Raw genomic sequence first — 14,548 nt, 5'->3', positions numbered from 1 at the left:
ATAGACTTCCATGCTCCATGTCTCCAACCTGATGTCCATGACTAAGTTTCTCATGTAGTCTAACCAAGTAGACCCATCACAACAATAGGTCATCCTCATCCAAGTCTGTAATCTTCAATCTAGTGAACTCGTTCACCCAACCATATCATCATCATCATGAGTCCCTTCCATCATAGCTCCCCTATTGAAGGTTCCACCAAGACTTGCTCTTGGTCTTAGCCATGAGAAGTCCACCCAAGTATCTCAAGTGTGTGCCCTCCTCGATCTGTCCATGAGTCATGTCGGGCACTTAGCCAATTCTTCATGTGGCTAAAGCATGACCCAATCTTCCGCAACAATCATCATGTTCCTCCCTTGTCACGGGCCTTTGTACCTTCTATCACAAGGTCACAAACAACCCCAACAAGTCCTACAACAGTCAACAATCCTTGCTTCTCCATATAAGGTCTCATCATAGACATCCATGGTAAGATGCTCCCCTGCATCGGCAAACTACTTTTGCTCTTCCCTACATACGGTCCATCTACCAGATGCTCAAGTGAGACACAAGTATCAACAATACTTACATCATCATCATCATGAGGCTCCTCCATAGGAGTGTCCTCATCCATCCATGTCTGCAAACTGCATGATCCTCGTCCAACTTGATCAATCTCAAGTTCATCCTCCATTGTTGTCATATCTGCAACATCCTCAAACATCACGGCTTCCTCTTCCTTCTCGGCACAATTTGCAACTTCATCTTGCTCCATTGTCCAACCAAGTTGAAGAAGTTCATCTTCAACATTCTTTTCCAAGACTTCAAGTTCCTCTCGAATCCGGGGATTCTCTTCTTTCATCCGCTTCAACCTGTATAAGGTAAGCAAGAGCTTCCCTTCGCATTCTTCCAAACCTGCCATTTTGTCATTCAGCTTGGCCCAAGCATGAAGCTTCACCTCTGCTAAACCTGTTTCACCATTCACCAGCTTCACCAAGTTCCCCGCAATCATGAACCAGCCCTTGTTCCACTTGTATGTGAAACAACTTCCTTTACCTGCAAGTACCTGCTTCCACTGTCATCAACTGTCAAGTGCATCCACACCTGCACTCTGTCATGAGCAACCTTGCTCTAATACCACCTTCACTTCAGTGGAGGTGTGTAGCAGCTTCAACCTTCAATGCCCGAATCAGCTGCTCTGATACCACCTGTCACGCCCCTACACATGCGGTAGTCTTTCAATCGCTTATAGAAAGGTGCGGCACTACCAATTGTTTTCTTTTCACCAATACTTACGATTGTAGACTATGCCTAACCTTCCACTTATCCTACTTAGTTTTTGTTTCGGAACCAAGTATTATTAATGTGTTCCTTTATACAAGTGAAAGCCCATAACATTCCCATAAACAACATTATACAAGAGAAATGCACAACAATATAAAGGGAGGGGCAACTCCCTGCAATATGAGTTTGCCCGAATCAATATATTATACAATCTTCAATGTTACAAAGCTTTACAAGTTAAATCTTGGGAAACCCCAAATTTACACTTAGCCAATTTTCACAACTTCGGCAAACTCGGTTGCCCAGCTCGTCGGCGCCTCCGCACGACTCACCAACCCTTCGTTCACCTTGTCGCACGATTGTGTTGTTTGCCCAACTTGGGCGCACCTCCAAGTCGCCACACATGGGCGCCTCTGCCTGAGACACACCTCTGTTCACAATCTCAACACTTCACCAAGTCATCGTGCACACTTACATGATGGGCGGGTGCTCACCCGAGCCACCCAAGAACCCGTGCCAAGTCGTCGCACAAACCGGGCGCCCACCAACGTTTCACCGTCGGGCGCTCTATTGCATAACCCGGGCGCCACACACCCGTGCACGCCCTACTCTAACCGGCGGGCGCTCCTCTACCCGCGCCCTTCACCCAAACCAAGAAATGTGTTCACCTCCGTGCGGCCTCGCCCAAGAACGGGCACATTACCCAAACTGCACCTTTCCTTCTTCTTGCTGCGTCCTCACCTTGTTTTCCGCACTTCTCACATGTTGAGCGATGGTTGTATGTTGAAATGCCATCCAACGCATCTCCATATATACCAAACGTAGGGCAAAGTCTAAGCTGCCCAGCCGACTCTCCCAATGCCCATACTTCAACGCAAAAGCCACCTAAACATCATGTCGGCCTTCCTACACATGCATTCACCCTCCGTTGGCTCCACATAATCGTTGGTCGGCCTCCATACCATGCCACACGCATATATAAATGATCGCCCACTCCTCATATGCGCATAACATACTATCGCACACCCAAGGAGCTCGCACCTTTCACCGAACCGCAACTCGTTCAGCCTTCACCCGCGCGCTAGTTCAGCCTTCACTCGCGGTCGCATATCAACCGAACTGCAGGTCGTTACAAGTTGAGTTGTGGCTCACATCAGGGAATTCGGTTGGTTGGTCAGCCATGTCGAAATAAAGGCTCATGTTAGACGAGGAGCAGTCTACTACTAGGAGAAGGCCCATCGAGGACATACATGGATGCATCACCATATAGAGGGGTTTGTTTCTTACTATTGAGAGCTAATACCAAGCCATATATAGGAAGAACTTACCTCGGCAAAATGGGATGCCTCTTCTCTTAGGACCTCCCTTTCAAACACTAAGGTCTTAACTGAATGGGCGGATTGGATCCTAAACATAGGTCATATAAGGGGTCGATTCCCCCAGTATATGCAGACAATGGATATGTATTGGAAAATGAATTTTCTATAGATTTTTACTGTAGATTCAAATAGCTTATGTAATATGCTAAAACAAAAGACTTGAATCTACTCTACTCATCAGCGGAAACAAAAATTGATCAATGAAATCACGAAGCAGCAAAGGAAGAATTTCAATCGCACATAACACAATATTTATCTAGGGGAAAGCAACTGCTTAAAACCCCTTCTTGTCTATATTACATTAATCAGAGAATCTGGATGAATACAATATGTTTTCTCAAGTTAGAGCACAACTTGCACAAGTATCTTTTATCCTCTGCCTAACTCACTGACTTTGGCCAACACTTAGCCAATTTTCCTAGCCTCCAAGCTCCTCTTTCCTTGCATTGTTTAATGAGGAGTTATACCTTATTAATTAGGGAAATTTCTCACTGAGAATTGTGCAATTCCATAATTTAGGCCCTTCTTTGACTGCATGCACCACCTGTACAATTTGGAAAATTCTACAACTGATAGTACACTGCCCTTGAACTCCAATCCCAACTGGGTAACTCGAATTTCATGCATGCATGATTTAATTTAGGCTGATTGATCAGTTAACTAGTTAAACACTGAAGTTACACCCCATTGCTAGACCTCCCACTAGTTCCTCTAATAGTTGGAACTAGTTTAATGGGCCTTAACTAAATTTAAATGAATTGAATTGTTACACCTAAAATTAACTCAAACTAGGCTCCTAAAATTTAAGAATGATTATACACAACTCAAGTCCATCCTCCAACTCGAATTAACTGAGCCAAATAAGTCAACTTAACTTAGTTAATTGTTACAAGTTGCTATGAGAATATAATTACAATTTAATTCCTAATTTAATTCAAGGAAAAACTAAATTAGGATTTTCTTTATATTATTTTTAACATTTCTTGTTGTTATTTTCAACACTCCCTCTCAACAAGAAATGAATTCAACTCTATCCCCATCCAGTACCTTTGGAATGTTCTGCATGCAACACTTGTCACTGTTGTTGTTTCTACTGTAACATCTACAACCAAAAAGCATCCAAAAATAAATTGAATCAATTGTGTCTGCAATTGTCTACTGGGAAAATTGTGTTGTTGCTGACTCTGCTCCTGAGCCTCCTGCTCTACTATCAACGTTGCTTTGCATTCCTCAGTATCTGACTAACATTGATCCTCCTACTACTGAATATTGTGGGCCCCGTAGCAAGGTAATGATCCATGAGAGAAAAAAACACCGCAATGAATCTTGCCCAATTTCAAAAACTCTTGGACTAAGGTTTCGTATCACCCCATCATTAAAATACTCAATAGGATAATGACAAACTTCATTTGGTCAGGTATGAAATATCAGAATAAACTCCACCTTGCTAAGCTGGAACATCTCACTCTTCCCAAGCGACTGGGTGGTTGGGGTATACTGAATCTTAAAAGATTTGGTTGGGCTCTATTGCTCAAATCCATGTGGAGAGGAATATTCGGTGGCGGTACCTGGGGCAGAATCATACAGAGAAAATATTTAAAAAATTCTGACTTCACAGTTTGGATGAGACGCAGTTGGATCGAGATTGCTTCTCAATTAGCGATATGGCTCAGTTTCATTAAAATCCACCATTGTTTCTTTATGCATCTGGCATGGAAACTAGGCACCGAACATTGTATTGTCATTGGCCTGGATCATATTCTGGGTATAGATGTCGCCTCCAATATATCTGAAGAACTCGTACATTGTTTACATAGTTGTGGTATTTTCTTCTGGTAGCAGGTCATCTCATCATGGCAATATTGTCGACCTATTTGGAAAAGGGATTTTAAATTACAACTTGTCAGGAAGATGGATGGGAATAAATTAGATCTAATATGCAGCTTGATGGTGCTTGCCGTGTAGTGGATCGTGACTAGATTGCTTGGAAGGGAAAAATGAAGGATGGCAATCACAAGGTGGCCGACACATATATTTCTCTTTGCTGTCAGGAGACACTACAAACTGAGGTATGTTGGTTCACATACTACTGGAAATCAAATTCTCCCATTAAGATTATACTTTTCCTTTGGCTGGTATGGAAAAATAAAAATCTCACATGGGAAAATCTCCAAAAGAGGCATTGGTATGGGCCGAGTTACTGTGTTATTTGTAGGGCTGCATAGGAGAACAACATGCATTTACTTTTATTTTTTTCCCAAGATTGTCATACTCTGGAAAAATCTCACTTCACATATTCGTTTCCATATCAACAATTTGACCATATCTCATAATGTCTAATCTGGTGGAGTAAACAACAATCTGCATGGCGCAATATCCCCCTATACTTTTTTTGGGAGGTCTGGAAATGGAGAAATAAGATTATTTTCAACAATCACAAGATTTATGAACTGCAGGTATTGGATCACATCAAATTGGCACTCTTAACTAGTACTCCTCAGAGTACAAGATCGAAGGATACCACTCGTAAACTTACTGGCCCGAAGTTGGTCTTCTCGGCTGGTTATTTTGATGGAGCATCGCAAAGGAATAACTGTGGATGCGGTTTTTGTATTTCCTTTTCTCTGGAATAGAAATTTTGGGTACATTACGGTGCAGCTGTGGCACGAACACTAAGGTAGAAGTAATGGAACTCTGGGGATTACTTTGGTTCTCAAACTATCTGAACATCCCAATATTGCATATATTTGGGGACTCCAAGATACTCATTGATTATGTTCTAGGACGGGCACATATCTATCAAGCCACACTTCAAGGATGGATTTTTCAAGTTCAACAACTCTAGATTTCATATAAGGGCTCATCTATTGAGCACATTGGAAGGGAGCATAATCATTTTGTGGACAGACTCTTTAAAAGGGGGCTACATGCTGAACAGGACGGGTTGCACATTGAGATTAAGATGGAGGAACATATACTGGACATTGGGGTGATGCCCTTTCCTCGATAATTTTTATTTTTTTGCAAGAACACACATATGATCATGATGGTGGCACAACACTGCAATCTTGCATGTGATATATTCTCCTGGTCAAATTATCGTATACTCTTTTTGTGTTTTTGATATTATGTACATATAAACTTTTTGTATATGCATTGGCTGCCGGCACACTAGTTTTTTACTATATCTACAGAGTACTAGCCATGATGTTCTATATTTTTGGGTACACCATTATATCTTTGATATCAGATCTCACAGATGATATTTGATGATTTCTATACATCCGTATGATGCTATCTATAACACATATGTAAGTCATTTATATGATGAATATAATGTTTTTTTCATACTAAATATATAAAAATAAAAATAAAAATGCAGGAACTAATTACCAACTATTAAAAGAACATATCATAATAATGCTCAGGAGGTTTAGGGTGACAATTTTGACATTTAATACTTCCCATGTACAAAAGACCATCAATTAGTACAAAAATCCACAAAAATACTCAACATTACTACTTCGGTATCCACTAGTCTGACCTGATATAAAGGTTCAACTCTGCTAGTAGATGTGGTGGAAAAATGACTCACTTTCTCACCAAATCAAACACACTTGATTATGAGTCAATCAGTCGAGTTTCACTACTTTAATTATTAGTTCAAAATTGGAAAGTATAGCAGGGTTTAAATATCTAGCAATAAGTCTGAGCTCTTGGTTAGAAAATTTAACTAGCTCAGTTGTGTTATTCTTTTCAATTGCATCAGTTACATGCCCATGTATATTTTGAATGAATGTAAACACTAAAATTTAAAAAGGTAGTGAATTTCAAAAAGCCCAGTTCGACCAATAATCTGCTTAAATGAATCCTACTTCTCACCTGGTTACATATGCTACATGAATATATAAAGCTTAAAAACATATAACCAATCCTTAAGTTTCCAAAGTTTTTTTTTTTTTTTTTTAAATGGTATTACAAATTATATTTCATGCATTGATCTCCAAATGATGGAAAGATAAATCAATTGGGGCATCATAAACTAAGTTGCATATGCATGGATATGGTAACCAAGGATTTGACTGGCCTTGGCATTAAATTGTAACTCACAAATCATGGGCATGGTGTGACTTCAAAAACAAAAGAAGGTATGAAGGTTTGTATCGGGGTATAGTGCCTATTTTCCCTAATGCGTTTTTTCCCCCATCGCCTAAGCCTCTAACTACCCTACCTCACTCTTCTCTGTCTTTGTTATCGGTCAAATAATTGAATAAGACTTAATGTGTTAGCTAACCTCATGCTCCGTGGTTTTCGGTATTGAGTCTTCTTGGATTGGTAACTAGTCGATAGTGAATATTACAAACTCAAAATCTTGTGCTTAAGAGACTTGTGGAGGTTTGGGTCCTCCTCAAGGCATAATAATGCTCATGCTTTGTGTGTAGGTGGGTTTAGGCCCTAGATTTCGAACTTGGCTCTGATACAACATGTGAGGACCCAACTAGGGTCTTTTGACTAAAACTAAATTTAACCTCTAATTTAATCATAACAAGAAAAATATCATATTTATAACACAACAATTATTTGACAATATAATTAAATTTGATTTACAACATATTGAACATGTAAGGAATTTTATTTGTAGCACTTTACATATATAAAATGAAAAACGAAAGAATACATGATCCGGTGGCTTTGTTAAGATGCTCCTGTTGGCGCTGCCTGACTGAATTTACCACCCTCCCAATTAAGAATGTTTATCTTATTGTTATGTAAAAAATTAGTTAATTTTAGGTTTATTATTTAAATTTAGGTTTAGCCAGACGAAAGGGCACGATCATAAGATCATGCCCTTTCCCAAAGGGTGCCCATGGCAGTATATAAGCCAGGCAACCCATTGTAAATGATCATAATCTATCTATTCATCTTTTTAATAAATATTTATATATAAATTTCTGCGTATTTTAAGTTTTTCTGCTCCATTAGTATCAGAGCGGGTCGATTCTCGCGTCTCCACCTGCAAATACACAGAAGTTGCTTTCTGATAGTGTTATTTCCTTCCACCACCGTTTTCTATAGACGCTGCCAGCGAACGCCTTCTTCTTCCGTTGTTCCCTACGTCATCTCCCTGCTGACATCCTCTACCCTCGAATTCACACCATGTCGCTGCTACTTCCGCCCTGTCCCCCGCTGCATTGACCCTATGTCTACACCAAAAAAAAAAATCGATTCTGAACAGTCAAGTGCGTGACTGTGTAACTACCCAATTTCCTCCACACGCGTCCATACAATTCTCTACGCATACAATTCCGGGTTAGCCGCAGCACTTCAGTGATTTTCGCTTAAAGGTTTTGAACAATCCGCAGGAAGTGATCCCACCAAAGGACATGATGGTCAAAGACAAACGAAATTTCAATATATATTTTCGAATATATATAACGTTATTTCCAAATATATATAAAGTTGCCCAACATATATATTTTCAATACACATAACGTGTATAACATTAATTTATATATTTATATATATATATATATCTATATATATATATATATATATATATATATATATATATATATATATATATATATATAGATATATATATTATATTATATATAATACATATAATTTAATTAATTAAAATTTATATGTATAAAATTTATTTTAGCTAATTAAAAAAAAAAAAAAAGAGGGCGGAAAAATATTTTAGCTGGCAAATAAATACACGCCTCCGCAAACCCGCTCAATGTCGACAATGACAATGGCGGATTTCCAAAAAAAATTGTTGGATGCAGAGCATAAGATAAATAGCAACCACGATGAAGTCAATAAAAGATTAAATGAATTCCAGATCAAGCTTGGAGAGCAAGCTGATGAAATCAAAAATCTTCACGATACGACAAATCGAATAGAAACAAAGATTGAAAATTACCATGTCGAAACAGAAGCAGGCATTAGAGAGGTCTTAACAATGCTGAAAATTCTGTGTAAAAGGTCGAATTGTACACCCGAACAACTACTAAAAGAAGGTGAAGAGAATCAAGAACACATCTCGTCAGATTCAACAAAGTCAACAGACTCTCATGAAAAAGTTGAATCCCCAAAAAAATCAGCGACACCCCACCAAGAAGCGAGTAACACAGCCTTTACAAACAAGCAACTCTAGGATAACTTTACCAATCAACACCCTTTTTTCGCTCAACAAGTAGCAACATACCAGCGAAGGGCAAAAGTCGAGATGCCTAAATTTGATGGAAACGAAAAAAACAATGTTGCATGGATAAATAAAGGAGAAGAATACTTTGAGATATATGACATCAATGACGATGACGAAAAGCTCAGGCATGCATCCATGAAAATGGAGGGAGAAGCATATAACTGGTATATGTGGTGGAAAAAGACAACACACGTCATTAGCTGGAGGAAATTTAAAGATGCATTCTTCAAAAGATTCCAAGGTGTAAAGGAAGAAGAGTTATTTTCAAAACTCATCTAGTTACGACAAAAAGGAAGTGTGGACGAATACACTCAAGAATGGGAGACCTTAGTAACACGAGTACCTGGGTTATCAGAATCTCGTCTAATTCAGTCATACATCTCGGGACTCAAAACCCATTTACAAGCAGAACTTGAGATGCATGACATTACATCTATAGAAGTAGCAAGACGAAAAGCAAAAACAGTCGAAAAGAAATCCAAACCAATATTTTGGTCAAAAGCAGAAAAAACTTATGCAAGACGAAGGATACCCCAGTATGTGGACTCCAATAACACAAGATATGTTCCACCACATCATCGTGAAGATGAAAGGTCTAATGTGGAAATACAAAGGATAAAAGAGGGAAAATGTAAACGCTGTGGTGAGAAATGGGACCCCAAACATAAATGTGCTAAAGGAAAAGAAGCAAAGAACCTATATAATTGTGAAGCAAGCAATGATTCAAACAGTGAAGATTATGACATAGAAGACACAGAAGATGCCCCAGAATTCTCACTAGAATTAGATGACGGAAGTATTCCGCAAGTGTCATTATCAGCTATGACAGGTATATCACAACCTCAGACTTTAAAGTTAAAAGGACACATAAAGAAGAACAACGTAGTGGTTCTCATCGACTCTGGAAGCACACACAATTTTTTAGATGCAACCGTGGCAAAGAGACTCAATATCTTTTCATTTCCCTTACCAAACATGAAAGTGATGGTAGCTAATGGTAAGAAGATTGAAAAGGTAGGGAAATGCCATAAGGTCAATTTACAGATTCAAGACTTTAATCTAGAGTCTCCATTCTTCACAGTACCGTTAGGAGGAGTAGATGTAGTCTTAGGTATCCAATGGTTACGAACTTTAGGTACTTATGCCACAAACCATCAAGTACAATTTATAAAATTTAAATGGGGAGGTCAGAAGTACAAACTACACGGTTTCCAAGCACCAGAAAATCAAGTTGTATCATCATCTCAGATGATGAAGCTGAGTCGAAGAAGAGCACCTGCTTATGCAATACAATGTCACCAATTAGAAATGTTATCTGCAAATATGACTAGAGAAGAGTCACCAGGGATACAAGATCTGATTCGGAAGCATGAAAAAGTAATTCAAGACCTACCTATGAAGAGGCCGCCTAATAGGGAAATTGAGCATACAATAGAAGTCAAGGCAAGATCAGATCCTGTCAACATCAAGCCATACCGATATCCACATCACCAAAAAACGGAAATTGCAAGATTAATCCAAGACCTTTTAAAATGTGGGACCTTGATCATCTTGGAATATCTGATCAAGTGGAAGGACTTACCCCAAGAAGACGCTTCCTGGGAGAATGAATCATTCTTCAACAACATCCGTCGTTACTTATGCTTTGAGGACAAAGCATTCTTTCGAGAGGAAGGCAATGTTATGTAAAAAATTAGTTAATTTTAGGTTTATTATTTAAATTTAGGTTTAGCCAGACGAAAGGGCACGATCATAAGATCATGCCCTTTCCCAAAGGGTGCCCATGGCGGTATATAAGCCAGGCAACCCATTGTAAATGATCATCATCTATCTATTCATCTTTTTAATAAATATTTATATATAAATTTCTGCGTATTTCAAGTTTTTCTGCTCCACTGACTTCCTAGCCCAAGAAACCTCCATATGTTCCCTAGCCCTTTGAGCCGAAGTCCAACAGCAACTATTGTAGTGTGTCCAAAATCAAAATCAAGCTTACAACCAAAATCAATCTCCTCAATTCTCTACTTCCAAGCCCATGGAACCTCCACAGGGTCCCTAACTCTCTAATTATTTCCTCAAATACCAAAAACAAAAAGGCCAAGAATCCCCCTTTCTCCTCTCAACCTCCTTTCCTTTATGTCTCTCCCACTTATCCACCTCAACCACCTACCATTAATGCCATGAATACCCCCAAATCCTTTTAATTTAATGACCTTGACTTTCCCTCTCATATCTTACCCAAAAATAATTTTGAGAAGACAACTTGGAAAACCTTGGCAAATGAAATACTAATATTTAATTCAGAATAAATTGGAGGAGACAAATTGTCAAACCTTGGGAAACGAATAAGAACTAAATAATAACAAATAATAAAATATTAATATTAATTAATTTCAGTAAAATAAAATTACAGATTCACAAGTATCTAATAATAGGTATATACCAATATTAGTTAATAATTATAAGTAAATATTTCCAGGTTAATTGCACACTAATCAAGGTTAGCCATTAATCAAGTTTAACCATTTATTTTATCGTCTAAATTTTAAGCTTTAGAATACTAGTGTATTTGTGCAAGGTGTGGGTATGTAGCTAGCATGCACATATCTCATACATATACTAATAATACTTATTGGAATCAAACAAAAAGAATCAATCATTCAACATGTAGGCTAATAAGATAATGTAAGATAATGAGATCAAGTAGGGAATTACGGAGGGCTCCTCTCATTCATATCTATCATGTTTTTAAAGAATAATTGGCACGTGACTTTAAGATAGTATCCTACTTTTATATAACATATATTATTTGTAGTCAAATGAATCAAAGATTCAATATGGTTTCAGTCATATCTCACCTTGAATTGGGTATGGTTGAAATGAATCTCTTCCATGCATGCTCTAAGGGAAAAGGGAGAGAGAAAGTCGAAAATCAAGAAATCCTAGATCCTTGTAACAAGGGGTCGAGATAATATGGGGATTATTACCTTGTCATTAGGTTTTCAATGAAGTTATCTACATATCCCACCATCAAATACCCTATTTGCTTCCATCATTCCTTAATAAATATCACTTAAGGCTACAGGCCCACTTTCCTATGGATTCTACAACTGGTAGTAAGGAAGAATCATGAATAAGGAGAAATGGACTTGTTAATGCATAATCCACCATGCTAGCCTCATTGCCATGTAGGAAACAAGTGACCTTACCTACATCTTAATAACACGATAGTCCATTGAGAAGTAAATGATTAGCGTTTTTGCATGCTAAAGTAAGTGCCTCCCATAAGTTGTGAAAGGCATGACTACATTAACTAAAACCCACTAAAGGCATACCATATTATGGCCAGGCTCTTAAAGGCAAATGCGATCGATTTGATATCCTTGCAACAACCAAGAAGAGGTGCTTACAATGTCATGTATGGACATGTGAAGCTTATTGGGCATTTCCAAAGGCTTTGAATAAGGTCAATTTAATAAATTCCCAATCAACTTTTCTAATATGTGCAATGGATGTGTAGGTTGTAGGCTTTGACAATTATTATGCACTTGACTTATACGATAGCATGAAAGTACCACAAGGGCTAGCCAAGGGAAGAAAGTAAGTTATGATTTCCTTGGTAAGGCATAATGTACTTGAAGAAGGGGATGTGTTGTAAAGTATTTCCAAATCTTGGAGAGTCGGGTAGATAAATTTACAACAACAAGACCTCTTAATATATTTTTTTTCACCTAGAGAAGTGAAGTGATTACCCTCCATTTTCTTGCATTACACCCACGACTTGACTGTGGAAGGAATCCATGGAGTAGTTGTCCCATATCTATTGGTAACTTCAAGTAAGTATCTAGTTAATTGCTTGATTGCTAATAGATAGTTAAGCTAGTCATCACTTCCTTACCTTTCATTTCTTGCTTGATTGGGATTGCATCTTGATTTATTTGCATGTAATTGCAAGAAGGAGGTTGTGATGTAATAACTACCAGTTAAAAGTTCATGTAATAAATGTTAATAAAGGAAAAAGAATAAGACCAAGGTCATGGGACACGTATTCCAAGCTGAATGTTGGGAAAAAACATACTAGTGGGTGTCACTTTGGTTTATTTATGGCTAAGGAAATTGGCAAAGGCATTGACAAAGGCAAAGAGACATTAATTGACATTTATTTATGAAAATAAAGGAAAATAGGAGAAAAGGGAGATGAAGGATCACAAATTTGCATGAGAGGAAAATTGAAGGAAAATAGAGGAAAATGAAGAAAATAGAGGCCTCAATAATAAAAGGCTTTTGAGGATTAGTTCACAACATTTTGCCAGTTTGGCTTTGGAATTAGCTTCAGAGAGAGAAGAGAACCAAGAGGAGAAAGAAAGCAAGCAAACAAATGAAAGAAAAGGAAGGACAAGGAAAGAAAAGGACAAGCAAGGAAGGTTGGATCAAACAGCTTCAGCAGGAGGATTTGCAGGTAACAGGTTGCATGTGTGATTTCCTAGTTGATTTGTGAATGCATGGTACATGTATTTGTGTATATGGTTCATTTTTTGTCATTGGCATGGGTTGTTCCTTGTTTGACAGTGGTTTCAACCATGCCTTGCCATTTCCGGATAACCATGGTGTGATTGTATGCTTTTCTGGTTGAGCTTTGGATTGCTGGAAGGTTTTGAAACTGAGTGGGGTAATCTCAAGAAAATTCCCAAGGGTTGGGGTTGGAGGTGGTTTAATCTTCGAGAAGCCCTCAACAAGCAGGTGGAGACAGAAAAATTCCTCAAGGTAATGGTGAAGAAACTTTGAGGCATCCAAGCTTGTTTTGGGCTTTGTGATGCCTTAACCAGTTTTTGTGGGATCGTGATAGCTTAAGAGCGGAGGTGGTTTAATCTCCAGGAAACCCTGGTTGTTTATGCCTTGAGTTCCCACATTCAAGCTTGGAATATTGAACAAGGGTGATTGACTGAAAGAAAGATTTGGTTCAGCCCAATCTATGGTCGGGTGGTACGTGGAAGTCCCTCACTTGGTTGGTTTTTTCATATGTTAATAAGAGCTATTTTCTTATTGTGATCCATGAGTACTTGTTATTATGTGGCTTTGATGGTTGTTCTATCAAGGTTAATATTCTAGTTATATGCTAGTTATAAGCATAGATTTGTAATGTGCTCTAGCTATGGATTTGTTCAGGATTTGATAAATATATGATGGTTAATGAATGCATGGGCTAACAAGTGTTATTACAACTATTATGAGAGGGCATAGACCTTCTTGGTGATTCTCAAATAAGTTTCAGACTCCTATGATCAAATATGCATTCATTACCTATAGTTTACATGTTCACCATATATTTGATGAAATGACGGTCATGGTTAGGTCATGTTCTTGTTCAAGTTTTGTATGAATAGCTTTGTCCTTATGTTTTTATGATTTTGTAAAGTCTCATGAATTTTTGGGCATTGGTTTGGAGGTAGGCCTGAAAAGGTGGCACGGATCCTAGGACTGTATGTTAAGAACTGGAGAAATTGGGCTATAACGGCATGGATGCAGTGTTGGGCATGCAATTGGATGCCTATAACCGCATACATGCCTTGTTGTGGGTGCAGTTGTGGGCCCAAGGCAATGAAAAAAAGCCTCATTCAGGGATTAGCCACCTAGGGTGGTTCTTTGGCCCCTGAGTGTCCTGTAGTCCATGTAGGATGTCATAAAAGTTTCAGT

The sequence above is a fragment of the Pinus tabuliformis genome, chromosome 8 (assembly GCF_031772625.1).
Source record: "Pinus tabuliformis cultivar Carrire ecotype Pingquan chromosome 8, CPIR1, whole genome shotgun sequence".
Taxonomy (NCBI): Eukaryota; Viridiplantae; Streptophyta; class Pinopsida; order Pinales; family Pinaceae; genus Pinus; species Pinus tabuliformis.
The sequence above is the reverse complement of the archived record's forward strand: the minus strand, read 5'-3'. Positions refer to the sequence as shown.